Source organism: Ranitomeya variabilis, chromosome 5 (assembly GCF_051348905.1).
Source record: "Ranitomeya variabilis isolate aRanVar5 chromosome 5, aRanVar5.hap1, whole genome shotgun sequence".
NCBI classification, from domain to species: Eukaryota; Metazoa; Chordata; class Amphibia; order Anura; family Dendrobatidae; genus Ranitomeya; species Ranitomeya variabilis.
This window is the reverse complement of record NC_135236.1, coordinates 216,284,531-216,300,522: the sequence shown is the minus strand read 5'-3', so window position 1 is coordinate 216,300,522 and position 15,992 is coordinate 216,284,531. Positions and strand designations below refer to the sequence as shown.

Below are 15,992 nucleotides of genomic sequence, written 5' to 3'. Positions count from 1 at the left end.
AGCTGAGCTTCAACCTTCTGGCTTTCGGCCTATAGTATCAGAAATTAAACTGCATTTGGCCTTCAACTTTGGTTACGGCCTACTAACGGTGTCTGCCCCTGCCTGGTGTTTTTCCTCAACTGAATAAAGCTGAGCTTCAACCTTCTGGCTCTCATTAAGTGCTGTTATTTTAAAAATTGGTGGTTAGGGCCTACTAACGGTGTCTGCCCCTCCCTGGTGTTTGCCCTCAACTGAATAAAGCTGAGCTTCAACCTTCTGGCTTTGGGCCTATAGTATCAGATATTAAACTGCATTTGGCCTTCAACTTTGGTTACGGCCTACTAACGGTGTCTGCCCCTGCCTGGTGTTTGTCCTCAACTGAATAAAGCTGAGCTTCATCCTTCTGGCTCTCATTAAGTGCTGTGTTTTCAAAAATTGGTGGTTAGGGCCTACTAACGGTGTCTGCCCCTCCCTGGTGTTTTTCCTCAACTGAATAAAGCTGAGCTTCAACCTTCTGGCTTTGGGCCTATAGTATCAGATATTAAACTGCATTTGGCCTTCAACTTTGGTTACGGCCTACTAACGGTGTCTGCCCCTGCCTATTGTTTGTCCTCAACTGAATAAAGCTGAGCTTCATCCTTCTGGCTCTCATTAAGTGCTGTGTTTTTAAAAATTGGTGGTTAGGGCCTACTAACGGTGTCTGCCCCTCCCTGGTGTTTGTCCTCAACTGAATAAAGCTGAGCTTCAACCTTCTGGCTTTGGGCCTATAGTATCAGATATTAAACTGCATTTGGCCTTCAACTTTGGTTACGGCCTACTAACGGTGTCTGCCCCTCCCTGGTGTTTGCCCTCAACTGAATAAAGCTGAGCTTCAACCTTCTGGCTTTGGGCCTATAGTATTAGATATTAAACTGCATTTGGCCTTCAACTTTGGTTACGGCCTACTAACGGTGTCTGCCCCTGCCTGGTGTTTTTCCTCAACTGAATAAAGCTGAGCTTCAACCTTCTGGCTCTCATTAAGTGCTGTTATTTTAAAAATTGGTGGTTAGGGCCTACTAACGGTGTCTGCCCCTCCCTGGTGTTTGCCCTCAACTGAATAAAGCTGAGCTTCAACCTTCTGGCTTTGGGCCTATAGTATCAGATATTAAACTGCATTTGGCCTACTAGTGTGGTTGGGCCCTTAAAACAGTGTCTGCTGCTCCTGGGTTTGCTACTCCACTGAACAAAGCAATGCCGCCTGTTTAGTCCTGTCCTGTTACCAATTTTGAACTGCATTTAGCCTACTTTATTCTTTGGCCCTATATCTGTTTCCTCCTCATCCTGCCCATTGCCCAGCCACTGCTAGATGAGTCTGCTGGTACATTGACCTAGACCACTACATTCCCCTTGCACTCTACACAGCCAGAATCTGACCCTGCTGAAAGTAAGGTTCCCCTTCCCGCATGTTATACCACCTTACACAGGGACAAAGAGGAAGGTGCAGATGAAAGTGCAGGTTCCTTCATCAGGTGGGGGGGGCATACTCGTTGGCGACGTCACTGGCACAGGGCCCCTCAGAGTACGCAAAAGTGTCGCTGCTGGTGGGAGGCGCCCCCGCCGTGCAAACACACCGCTGTACTTTGAGGGGCCCTGTGCCAGTGCCAATGTGAACAAGTGTGCCCCCCTGCTTGCTCAGGATCACAGCACTTGCAACGTTGAAATACTTTCCTCTCCCTGCTCCACCGCCGTGACGTAGTCCACGATTCCTGGGCCCACTAAAACCTTGAACCAGCCCTACCCCCCACAAATTTGCCAAATGACCCCCAAGTTCCATTGAACAACTATTATTATAAAGTTAATTAAGATTGACAAGCTTCAGAAACAAGAATGGATGTTTTTGGCATTAAAATGGGCATTGTAGGTGTTTTCCTGGCCTCCACTCACTGCCGACTATGCTTCCCCATTGACTTGCATTGGGTTTCGTGTTTCGGTCGATCCCCGACTTTTAGCGATAATCGGCCGACTGCACTCGACTCGACTCTGGACAAAGTCGGGTTTCACAAAACCCGACTCGATCTTAAAAAAATGAAAGTCGCTCAACCCTAGTCTTCACCATAGTGGAGTTTGGAGTCAGACTGTTTGAGGGTGTGCACAGGTGTCTTTTTATACTGATAACAAGTTTAAACAGGTGCCATTACTACAGGTAATGAGTGGAGGAAAGAGGAGACTCTTAAAGAAGAAGTTACAGGTCTGTGAGAGCCAGAAATCTTGATTGTTTGTTTCTGACCAAATACTTATTTTCCACCATAATATGCAAATAAAATGATAAAAAAACAGACAATGTGATTTTCTGGATTTTTATTTCTCAGTTTGTCTCCCATAGTTGAGGTCTAACTATGATGTAAATTACAGACGCCTCTCATCTTTTTAAGTGGTGGAACTTGCACTATTGCTGACTGACTAAATACTTTTTTGCCCCACTGTATTAGGCTTTCCTTTATTCTACTCCTCCTGTCTGTATCCATATGGATAGCCTAAAAAAAACTGCATCCAAAATGATATCAAAAGTTGCATTAAAACCTGCATGTATGATTCCAGTCTTAAAGTTCTTATGAATTACTTGCAAGTTTATTTTTCACACACTTGTCTTCTTGCTATTTGAGATTTATATTTTAATAGATAAATAAAGCAGTTTCATTGTAAATATCACTACATCAGTTATCAATAAAACATATAAAGTAGTCATATTAATCTTAATTCCCAGGATAAAATATGTTATCTATTATAGTCTCTGAAGGAATTCCAAATACATACAGAGCTGAGTCACATCATTAAAGATTTAAATCTCTTTATCGACAGGCATTAAAAACGACTTTCATTTTCACAACCATTTGGTAAATAATAGCAATTTATCAAATATTTTCTAGCTATAAGCCTGTTTGTCTATGAATGAGTAAATCGGTAAAATCATCTCCTGCTTAATGAGGACCTTTCACCAGTTTGAGAATGTTAAATTGACCACATCATGAAATAGTGACTGCAGGACAGAGAAAAATGTAGTTCTATTTTTTTAATTTCTGCTCTTTTCTTCTTTAAATATATGTTAATAAACGCAAATAAGCTAAAAGAACTTAATTAAAAATGTCCTAACATATGATATAGCATGGCCTATATTGCATATACTACCTTGTGCTTTATAGTCAAATTTTGAAAAAGTTCAGGACACCACCTTTTAAAGACTCAGTCATTGCTCGTCTCGTCCCCATAAATTCTGTATTTCATTGTGTGGTATAAATATATGTGCGTAAATACTGGATATAGATAGTCTGCACAGCCTTGTTAATATGCCAAGTTTTTGTCACGTAAAAAAATCATACCAAGCATCATTTCAGAACTTTTTTAATTCAATTGAGAAACAATCTGAAATCATATAAATGGGGAAAATCAAAATAACAAAACTAAAATAATGTTGTTGCAGAAGTGTTAACACCCTCTTAAAATTGAGCATGAGGGTGTGTTACGTTACGAATTAGCCAATCGCATTTAAACTCATGTTATATAGTAGTCAATACACAGTTGTTATCATTTATAGTGATTATTATTAATCCCATATAAAATATACTGTTCTAGTAGAATTTTCTCAGTTGTATTTTACAGCAAAAGCCATGGTCGGTAAACAGCTTACAACGCAACACAAAGGGATCTCATTGTCGAAAGTTGCCAGAAGAAGGGTACAAAATTGTTTTCAAAGCATTAGATGTACCATGATCCATGAAACATTGTGGAGATGGTCATAAAAACGTAGTTTAACTTTTGCACAACAGTGACATCACTAAGAACTGGATGTCTCTCAAAAATTGATGAAAATAAAAGAAAAAAAATGATGCAGGGGGCTGCCAAGAGGCCTACAGCAACATTAAATGAGTTGCAGGAATTTCTGTCAAGTACTGGTTATGTACTGCATGTAACAACGATCTCCTGAATTCTTCATATGTCTGGCCTGTGGGCTAAGGTTGCAAGATGGAAGCCTTTTCTTTCAAAGTAAAACTTCCCAGCCAGGCTATGTTCTGTCAAAACCTACATCAATTCTGCTGAAAACATGTGGGAAAATGTAGTGTGGTCTGATGAGACTAAGGTTGAACTGTTCGGCTATAATTCCAAAGGTATGTTTGGTGTAAAGCCAACACTGCTCATCACCAAAAAAACACCATTCCCACAGCATGGTGGAGGCAGCATTATGCTTTGGTGTGGAACTGTGGCTGTAGTTTAGTGGGAGGGAATTATGAGTAGCTTCAAATATCAGTCAATTTTGCAACAAAATCTTCAGGCCTCTGCTAAAAAGTAGAAGATAAAGAGAAGTTTCACCTTTCAGCATAAGCATGACCCTAAGCATACCTCTAAATCACTAAAAGAATGGCTCCGCCAAAAGAAGATCACAGGTTTGGAATGGCTCAGACAGGGCCCAGACCTAAATCCAATTGCAAATTTGTGAGTTGACTTGAAGAAGGTTCAACACAGGAAATGCTTTTGCAATCTGCCAGATTTTGAGTGAAAACAAGAGTGGGCAAGGATTGACTATTCAAAATGTCCCATGCTACTATACTTCTACCCAAGAAGACTGAAGAGATGAGCGGATCTTTTGAAATTCAAATTCACTGGCTTTGCTGAATTTCCCTTCAAAAAAATAGATTTGCAGTGAATAAATTCTAGTGAATCTAAATACTGGAAATCTTTTAATTGCTCAGAAAATACATGTGAGGTAGAGTAGAAGGAAAGAGAGAGAATTCCCCACTGACAATAAGACCTTACACTCTATAGGAGAGAGAGGACCCTGCTGACCATAAAAGCTTACAGAAGAGAGAGCCTTACTGAATGACTTTGGGGATGGAAAATAACTCAGCTGTACAAATTAAAGGAATAGAAGAATCCAGGATATCCATAAACAGAAAGATAGTGAGGAAACACATAGCTAACATAAATGAATTCAAGTCTCCAGGTCCAGATGAATTACACACCAGAGTACTCAAGGAGATAGCAGGAGAAATTTTTGAACCACTCTCCATAATCTTTGAAAATTCTGGGAGAACAGAAGTCCCAGAAGACTGGAGAAGAGCAAATGTTGTTCCTATCTTCAAAAAGGGGAAGAAGGTGGACCCAGGGAACTATAGGCTGGTGAGTTTGACTTCCATACCTGGAAAGATCTTTGAACATGTATGTAAGTACCTGGATTAGAATGAAGTGATTAACCAGAGTCAGCATGGGTTTGTAACTAATAATTCATGTCAGACTAATTTAATTTCCTTCTATGACAGAATCACTGACTGGGTGGATCAGGGAAATGCTGTAGATATAGTATATCTTGACTTCAACAAAGCATTTGACAAAGTATCTCACACCATCCCTATTGAAAAAATGACCAAGTATAAAATGGACAAGTCAACTGTTAGGTGGATTCATAACTGGCTTAGTGATCGGACCCAAATAGTGGTCATAAATGGCTGCACATCCAGTTGGAAGAATGTCTCAAGTGGGGTACCACAGGGTTCTGTCCTGGGCCCTGTATTGTTCAACATCTTTTTCAATTATTTAGATGAAGAAATTGAGGGTACGCTAATTAAATTTGCCGATGACACAAAGCTAGGAGGGATAGCTAATACTAGAGAAGAGAGAAAGGATTCAAAAAGATATAAATAAACTGGAGCAGTGGGCAGCAACGAACATAATGGTTTTTAACAAGGAAAAATGCAAAGTACTGCAACTGGGCAATAAAACTGAAAAAAGCATATACAGAATGGGAGGAATAGGGCTAAGCATCAGCATATGTGAAAAATCTTGGGTATACTAATAGATCATAGTGATAAACTGAACATGAGTCAACAGTGTGATGCAGCAGCAAAAAGGCAAATACCAATATACAAGATACGCAAATTGTAAAATGTCCTAGCTGCAGGAAATTATGGGTAAACCTGAGTGGAAATGCAAAATTACATTAGACCGCTCTATTTGGATAACTAACTTGTTGGTGATATGTTAAAGGGAATTTGTCAGGAGGATATTACTATGTAATCTGACATCAAAGAGCCCAGTAAGAGACATATCACTGTAATCAGAGTCTCTGCTCCTACATTATAGTGCTCTCAGATTACATAATAAAAATGTGCTGACAGATTTTCTTTAATGGTCAGTAAGAAGAACACAGACACAAAAAGAGGACTTAAAGAGCCACTGTCACCCCCCTCCAGCCGTTATAAACTAAAAGAGCCACCTTGTGCAGCAGTAATGCTGCATTCTAACAAGGTGGCTCTTTTAGTTTTAGGTTCAAGCATACCCCAAATAAAACGTTTTTATACTTAGCCACAATTCCTGTCTCTAGCCAGGTAGGCGGGTCCTCACTCCCCAGCTTGGCCAGCTCCTCTGCCGTCACTCACATCTTCCTGCGCTTTCGGCGCCGCCCCCTCGGCGCTGTTATCGTTTCAAATCCGGCGCTTGCGCTGTGTACTGGTGTCCTGCGCAGACGCAGTAAGCTCTGGCCGTCTGATGCAATGGCTGATACCAGAGAACAAAAGACATCCACAGAACACCAGGATGGATCTGCTGCACAGCAAATAGCTGTAGGACCTGCGATGACGTCACTGCCATGTGATTGCCCTAATCACATGGCAGTGACATCATCGCAGGTCCTACAGCTATTTGCTGTGCAGCAGATCCATCCTGGTGTTCTGTGGATGTCTTTTGTTCTCTGGTATCAGCCATTACATCAGACGGCCAGAGCTTACTGCGTCTGCGCAGGACACCAGTACACAGCGCAGGCGCCAGATTTGAAACGATAACAGCGCTGAGGGGGCGGCGCCGAAAGCGCAGGAAGATGTGAGTGACGGCAGAGGAGCTGGCCAAGCTGGGGAGTGAGGACCCGCCTACCTGGCTAGAAACAGGAATTGTGGCTAAGTATAAAAACGTTTTATTTGGGGTATGCTTGAACCTAAAACTAAAAGAGCCACCTTGTTAGAATGCAGCATTACTGCTGCACAAGGTGGCTCTTTTAGTTTATAATGGCTGGAGGGGGGTGACAGTGGGCCTTCAAAACTCCTCCAGAATATTAAAAAAATCACAGAGAAAAAAGCAGAGATGATTACCTGCTGAAGCCTCCAAACAAATGCACTAGCAGGGCGCATCGGACCCGATTAATGATGGCAAAAACACAGGTGCAAATAATACCGATGAAACAACCACTTTCAATCCAGTATTGGCTGTTTGGCATTAGTGCTCAAAAAGATAAGCGATAATAGTCTGTATGTGGCATTGTTCACACAGGCAATGCAGAGCATCTGGTTTACAGCCTATTACTAAAGCACATACAGGCGGGCCGCCCAGTGCTACAAAATGCATGCTGTGTGAAGGCCTACAGTTTACAGAGCCATCTTGGTCCGACTGCGCCTGCAAGATAAAGTACAAAAAAAAAACCAAAAAACACATATCAGTGTATGTAAGGTATTAGTTTATATTTGGGCCTCAATACGTAAGCTGGCAACCCGCATCAAGGGTCCTTACATTTTGCCAGTCCTAACACTAAACATTGAGTAAAAGTTCACAGACACAAAAAGAGGACTTAAAAATCCTCCAGAAAAAAATACCGATGAAACAACCACTTTCAATCCAGTATTGACGCGGGTCGCCAGCTTACGTATTGAGGCATTGCCTGTGTGAACAATGTCACATACAGACTATTATCTCTTATCTTTTTGTGCACTAATGCCAAACAGCCAACACTGGATTGAAAGTGGTTGTTTCATCGGTATTTTTTGCACCTGTGTTTTTGCCATCATTAATCGGGTCCGATGCGCCCTGCTAGTGCATTTGTTTGGAGGCGTCAGCAGGTAATCATCTCTGCTTTTTTCTCCGTGATTTTTTTTCAGTAAGAAGAGCATCAACTGTTTACAAGTCTATAATGCAAGCTGTAACTTATGGTGCCTATATACTGTAGAGAACTGTCAGCCAACAATTATCTCTCCCAACTGCCCCATACATATCAATGCTTGGCTTGACCTATCGCTCATGTGCTGTCTATGGGGAGAGCTAAAAACCATTGTGCAGCTGTTAATTTGCATGCAAAGCAAAAATAACTTTCTCTCCCCCAAAAGAGTTTGACGGTCCCATATACATTACGTGGTTGGCTAATCCATATGAAATTAGTGATTTTCCTTGCATTTTAGCCAATGTGTCTACTAGTAGTAATGCAATCTACTTGCTAAGTCATTTAACTTTGTATGCAGGTTTTATCCATACATGATACATGACAATCAGCTAAGCACGCCAAAGTGTTCAGCAAACTATGTTGTGTAATTTGTAATCTGGGGCTTTTGCCACAATTGTAGAGAATGCAAATTCCTGACAATTGTCGTGTATTTCCCACAGGATGTAATGTTTTCATTGTGTATCATGCCATTGGAATCGATAGTGCATGCATTATTACTTTTGCGTGGAGCTCATCTTGCTCGTCTGTCATTCTTCATTGATTGTGGAATATTTGCCTTCTGAATCATAGGAAGCTGAGATATGCAGACATACAAGATTTATCAATACACAATCTGTGCATGCGAATAGATCTTAGCTTGTCAAGGCCTGACAATACCCAAGTGACAATGCCATGGGAAGGATGGTGTTGAAGAATCCTAGCAGGTTTCATTTCTTCTGCCTATGCGTGATGATCATCAATCAAAATCTCCTAGGCAATTTGTGGATTCTCTGCAGTATTTATGCATTGGCTGTCTGCTTTATTAACACTAGCTCTGTGATAGGATTTGTCTGTATGTTTAACACTGATATGACTTCGTTCATATAGTCAATAACTGATTCATAAAAAGAAACGCACTCTGCATAAATGAGAAATGAATATTTATTCGCTGTAAATATATGCTGTTTTTTAATAACAGTGAACTGCAAGTTCAACATGGAAAGTCAGTTTAGCATAACTGATGTATGAAAATCTGTAAATCAAAGTAATACATTGCTTTTTATTTAACTTTAATATGGGACAGATCAGCTCTATGCATTATTTAAAACCACATTGCTTAACAAGCAGCTTTGGAATTGCAATAACCAGAGGAGGCAATAATGCAGAAAAAGAAACTTAAAGGGATTGATCATAGATAATGTGTTTTTGAAAACAATTATTTGCTGTGTTAGCTGAGAAGGTTCTAACCGAGAAACCTTAAATCAGTCTTGAACCACTACTAGAATTTTTGATTATTTCATATCCTACTTAAAATTAATTATACTGAAATGTGCTAAACCTAGTAACTTATAACAGTAATAAGTTATACAACTGATATGGCCTAATCCCTAGTTATTAGTCTGATCTGAGGTCCTGGTAACATCACTTCCGGCTTGTGATTCACAAAAGAGCATTTCCATTTCAATTGCTAAATTAATTCCCTTCTCTATTCATTGGCCATGGCAGAGATGTCATGTCCCCTTCGCACACAGTAGGAGAGATGGCTAACTGGGGAAACACCTCCTTGGATAATTAAGCATATTATTAGGCTGTGTAACTTACTTTTCTGTTGATATTTAAGTATATTGCCTTTAACGCTTTTCCTCCCATGTGATTGTCTTGTTTTTTTTCTTTCCTTCTTCCAAGAGCCAGAATATTTTTTTTCTTTTGACACCTGAGCGATTGGCTTTTTGAGGGCGCCCTGGACCCTGATGTTGGAGTAGGAAGTTATCTAAACTTCTGATCCTGCTCTGTACACCAACACCTGTCATCATAGGGGATAACTGGACAATCCCCTTAAAATACAAAATGAAGTATATATATATATATATATATATATATATATATATATATATATATATATAATATATGTTTATATTAGATAGATATATAGATAGAAGAAAAGCAGGCAATTCAGCAGCCACAAACTGTAAAATCACAACAGGAGCCGACAGGATAGAATAGATGGATTACGTACAGTAAATACACATAGAATAGATAGATATACAGATATCAGTGACATATACAACTAGTACAATGTGTGTGCAGCTTAATGTATAAGTATTTAATTAATAAAAGATTGTTTTTCTGAAAAAATGGCGTGGGCTCCCACGTAATCTTTTTAACCAGCAGAGAAAAAGGGGCCAGCTGGGGCCGATGTTTACAGCCTGGGATGGGGGTAAAACCCACGGAGCTTCCCAGGCTATTAATATCAGCTCACAACTGTATATTTAGCCTTCACTGGCTATTAAAATGGGGACCCTAAAAAAAATGACGTAGGGTCCCACTACAATTAATTACCAGCAAAGGTGATGCAGACAGCTGTGCGCTGGCCCCTCCCAGGCTAAAAACATCAGCTTTCAGCCACCCCAAAAAAGGCACATCTCTAAGATGTGACAATTCTGGCTCTTAGCCTCCTTCTTCCCACTTGCCCTGTAGTGGTGGAAAATGGAGTGATCATTGGGGGGATTGATGTCACCTTTGTATCATCAGGTGACATCAAGCCCTGAGGTTAATAATGAAGAGGCATCAATAAGATGCGCCCATTACTAGCCCCAGTCATATCATATAAAACACACAGACAAAAGTCCTTTAATTGAAAAAATGACACAGACTCCTTTAATAAATGTTAAATAAACCATACTTATGACTTCACCCATTCTGAGTGAAAATTTCCCACCGTGCTCGCGCTAACGTCACATAGGTGAAGTGAGTTCATTGGCTGTGAACTACCAGGACCTTTCTGATCGCACAGCAAGCAGGAGAACTTTCTCACGCTCGTGGTGACATCAGACAGGTAATAGGCTATTTGTTTGACACCTCTAGTAGGAGACTACACACATGGGCAAGCATAACATGTGGCATGCCGCTTAGCTTAACTTGCACTTTACGGGCATATTGCAATATGGGTGGATTTAAAAGGGATATGGTAGAGCAATGTTTATGAGTTACTGGCTATTTAGCCTAAGTTCATAGCATCCTCCTCTACCCCATTAGTGGTTGCATTATTTTTTGCCCTTTTTAAGTAAACATTTACTTCATATGCTGCTTGTGTTGGCACCCTTACATATGTATTATGTGTGTCTCCATGTGGTTGGTGTCTTCTAGTCATCTACCTTTTCCTCATCATTGGTACTACTGGACTGTTTTACCTTTTGTTTTGTATTTATGTGAATAAAATGTACATGTTTCATATGAACTTGTTTATGTCATGAATGTCTATGGGGCATTATGCTCTTGGTTGATTATAGGATTAGGTAATAGGAGTTCAGAAGGAGACACTAGGCTGCAGAAGCAAATGCTGCTCAGTGTCCCTGCTGGATGGCAAGCTGTATGGTCTCATCATGCAACCATGCAGCCTACCATCTGGATGTAGCAAAGCTAGACCCATCATGGGATAAATGGATTATCATCTTCCCTGCTGAAAGGTGAGGAATATTGCAGAAGACAATGGTGTCGGTGGAATGGGCGAGGTCGTAAATGTGTGGTTTAATTAAGATTTACTACAGGAGTCTGTGTCATTATTTAAATTAAAGGACTTTTTTCAAGGTGTGTGTTTTTTATACAGTTTTTTATACTTAGAGATGTGCCTTTTCAGGGGTGGCTGAGAGCTGATGTTTTTAGCCTAGGGGGGCCAGTTCAAGAAATCCCATCTCCACTATGCGTGCACGGACGCCTCTGGCTTCCCTGCGGAGATGGACATGCGGCGCATCTTTCTAGACTGCAGCATGTCTATTGATCTTGCAGAGACGCTCAGTCTTTCCATATAAATATCACCTGTCCAATGCATTGGGCGCGGTGATTCTGCACAGTTTAATGATCACATGCGGAATCACCTGCGTTCAAAAGCCTGCAGCGCTTTGGACAGAGCGGACATGTGCTGTGTCCAAAGCGCTAACTAAGGCCGGGGTCACACTGCATAGAAATACATGCAGCCACACCCTTCGGTTCCGAGTGCCGGTGGCAGTGCCGGGTATTGATGCGGGAGACTCGTGCAAGTTTCTCGCATTGCACAAGCAAGTGTGACCGCAGCCTAATACTGACTGTGGGAACGTGGCCTAAGTTGATTTGTATGGGCTGGTGCCATTGCAGTGATCAGTATAAGAATCATTGGAAATGCAATCTGATAGATCAGGGTAGAGGAGCTGAAACTCATATGATTAGTGTGAAAGGTTGGATGTCTCCTTTTCTATAACCACTTCATGTCATGTGCCGTACATGTAAGGCACATGTCATGTCCCTCCCTTTGATGTGGGCTCTGGCACTCAGCCCACATCTTTCCCAGCATCTGTCAGCTGTTTTGAACAGCTGACATGTGCCCCTAACAGCCGTGGGTGGAATAGCCATCCACCCATGGCTGTTAACTAGTTAAATGGCGCTGTCAAACTCTGGCAGCAGCGTTTAACGTGCACTTCCGGCAAGCGTGCCAGAAATCCTGCCCATCGGTGACCTCATCTCGTGATCACGGGTCACCGTTGGGTCGGCATGACAACCAGATGCCCGCAGGTGATCTGATCATTGCCTGTGGGTAGCAGAGGTGATCAGGTTATAGCAGTTTCTAGTCTCCCATGGAGACTATTGAAGCATGCCAAAAATAAAAAAAATGTTTTAAAAAATATAAAAAAATGAAAAAATATTAAAGTTCAAATCGCCCCACTCAAAATAAAACAATAAAAAAAGTCAAACATACAGATATTTGGTATCACCGAGTTTAGAATCACCCAATCTATCAATTTAAAAAAAGAACCCAATTGCTAAACGGCGTAATGAGAGAAAAAGTCAAAACGCTAGAATTACGTTTTTTGGTCGCCACAACATTGCATTAAAATGCATTAAGAGGCGATCAAAAGATCATATCTGAACCAAAATGGTATCATTAAAAACATCAGCTCTGCGTGCAAAAAATAAACCTTTTCCCAACCCAAGATCATGAAAAATTGAGATGTTACGGGTATCGGAAAATGGCACAATTTTTTTTTCTAACAAACTTTGGATTTTAATAAATGTAGATATAACTGGTTCCGCGCTAAAGGGATGCAGAATAAGGAAAGATGAGAAATAAACTGTTGTGCCAGTGCAGGCCCAATCCACATCGGGCCCCTAGATGGACACTACAATGAAAAATGTGGTGAGGCTGCACAGACGGTGTGCGTATTGGGTTGCTCTGCAGGACACAAGTTATGATGTGCCCCGTATGATCAGAGGAGTGGAGGTGAGCACAAAACTAAAACAGCAAATATTACCCCCAAAAAATGAACTATTATGCTATTGCAGGCATAGTCCCCATCAAGAATCTGTGCAGGCACTATAGTCAGGGAATATAGTGGGACTGTAAAATATGAAATCGTATGCGTAGTGGGCTGTCCTGCAGGACACAAGTTGTATTGTGCCCCGATTGGTCAGGGAAGTGGGGGCGAGCATGAAACAATAAAAACAGTTATAGTAATTAGTGCCCCAATGAGCCGAGACTCACCAAGCTAGGATAACCGCTGAGATGAGTGAGATGAAGTCCGTCCTGGTTAAGGTAGGAGGACAGCGTGGTGTGCCGAGAAGAAGTCCGTTCTGATGATGCGGTGAGAGGTTTGGCGTGCAGGAGTGCAGTCAAGGGAGCAGGCAGGCAAAAGTAGTCAACCGCCGCACAGCGGCACAACAGAGAAGCTATGCAGAGCCAGGGAAAGCCCCGGCTGGTGGCGTCCCTGGATATGAGCAAGAAAGCAAGTTGCTGGCGCGAGGCACAGCGTGTGAAGTCCCACCTGCTACGGGGCGGCACAGAGACCAGAAAGGAGATCGACGCTTTTCGAAGGAGGTGCATCCTTCTTCATCAGGGTTCCCAGGACAGCCCACTACGCATACGATTTCATATTTTACAGTCCCACTATATTCCCTGACTATAGTGCCTGCACAGATTCTTGATGGGGACTATGCCTGCAATAGCATAATAGTTCATTTTTGGGGGTTAATATTTGCTGTTTTAGTTTTGTGCTCACCTCTACTCCTCTGATCATACGGGGCACATCATAACTTGTGTCCTGCAGAGCAACCCAATACGCACACCGTCTGTGCAGCCTCACCACATTTTTCATTGTAGTGTCCATCTAGGGGCCCGATGTGGATTGGGCCTGCACTGGCACAACAGTTTATTTCTCATCTTTCCTTATTCTGCATCCCTTTAGCGCAGAACCAGTTATATCTACATTTATTGGCTTTACCATTGGCAGTGGGGGCACCTACCTGTCCTGTTTCCTGCTGCTTAGGGAGCTTTTTTGTTCACTGTGAGGTAGCGCGGGTGTTACACTTTATTCTAGTTAAACTTTGGATTTTTTTTCACCACTTAAATAAAAATGAACCTATACATGTTTGGTGTCTATGAACTCGTAATGACCTGGAGAATCACAATGGTCAGTTTTAGCATTTAGTGAACATGGTAAAAAAAAAAAAATTTGTGGGATTGCACTTTTTTTGAACACTTTAAATCTTTTTCCCATTTTTGCGTACTTGACATAGTAAAACCAATGGAGTCGGTCAAAAGTGTAACTCGTTCAGCAAAAAACAAGCCCACATCACTTGGCCATTTTGACCAAAAATAAAAAAGTTATGGCTCTGGGAAGAGGGGAAGGAAAAAATTAAAATAGTGTAGAGCACACAGAGCAGCTTAAAGGACAGAAGTCCCACAGATATGGGTGCAGAGTACACACACAGTGGCTTAAAGACAGTACTCCCACAGATTGGGCAGCACGGTAGCTCAGTGGTTAGCACTGCAGCGCTGGAGTACGGAGTTCAAATCCCACCAAGGACATCTGCAAGGAATTTGTATGTTCTCCCCATGTTTGCGTGGGTTTCCTCCGGGTTCTCCGGTTTCCACCCACATTCCAAAGACATACTGATAGGGAATTTAGATTGTGAGCCCCATCGGGGACAGCAATGATAATGTGTTCAAAACTGTAAAGTGCTGCGGAATCTGTTAGCGCTATATAAAAATAAAGATTATTATTATAAAGATTCAGAGTATGCAAAGCCGTTTAAAGGACAGTACTCCCACGGGCCGGGGGTGCAGAGTAAACACAGAGGCTTAAAAGACAGTACTCCCACAGATATGGGTGCAGAATACACACAGCAGCTCTTAACACAGTAGTAACACAGTATGACCACAGGTATGGGTTGCAGAGTACACAGAGCGGCTTTGCAGAGTACGCAGTCACAATCTGTTCCTCATTTCAGCTGCATCCTATTTTTACACTTTTGCACAGGCCGAGCCACGTGCTGGGCCGGCCATTCACTTCCGTGACTATTCTTGTCATGGCTGTGATGGCTCCGGAAGTGCCCATAGTCTAAAAGCATGTTGATTGGCTACGCTGCAGCCTTTAAACAAGCTTTAGTAGACTGGTGAACCCGACCAGGAAACCGGACATAGAGTAAAAAGTCTGTGTTCGGGGTTCAGTAACAGACACTGTGTGTTAGGTATGGACCCCAAATGCTCTGCTGCTGAAGCCTCCGTACAGGTCCTGATCAAGAACTTCAGGATATGGTATTATAAACACACTCACTAACAATATATGTCTATATGTGCATGTAGCAGAGCTGTGTATGTCTTTGGTCATGTAGTAGAGCTGTATATGCAGCGCCCCCACTGCCGCAGGGCCGAGGGGTACCCGGTACCGGGCCTCTGAGTCTCTGCTCTGGGGTTGTCACGGTGGCTAGACCCGGTCCGTGACCCTGCTGAGGGGCGTACAGTAATAGATAATAGGTGTGGATGGTGTTGGTAGTGCGGTGTAGTGCCGGTCGCAGTTAATAACGAGGACACCAGGTTGCAGTCTCTTTACCTCTTTACTGAAGGTCTCAAAGTCCTCAGTCCGGAATACGGTTAACCAGGCTGCGCAAGTCCGGCCGGTCCGATGGCACCTCCAGAGTTCCCTTTGCAGGTGGAAATCTGTGCCTTCCTACTAGTGCTATGTGTTGTGGTCCTCCCCTGCTGAGCTTACGGGATAGTCCCCACAACTGTTGTGTCTGTTTCTCGTGTTCCCTCACAACTCGATTAGATGATCTT

General features: G+C 42.1%; 1 long non-coding RNA gene across 1 annotated transcript in view; it reads right to left on the bottom strand.

Moving 5' to 3' along the window:
• The window catches only part of LOC143773550 (uncharacterized), a 351,613-nt gene extending 337,964 nt beyond the window's left edge, over positions 1 to 13,649 (bottom strand). Inside the window, exon 1 of the long non-coding RNA XR_013215226.1 lies at positions 13,422 to 13,649. This is a non-coding gene — a long non-coding RNA (uncharacterized LOC143773550). The remainder of the gene's footprint in view (positions 1 to 13,421) is intronic.
• Between the last annotated feature and the right edge of the window lie 2,343 nt (positions 13,650 to 15,992).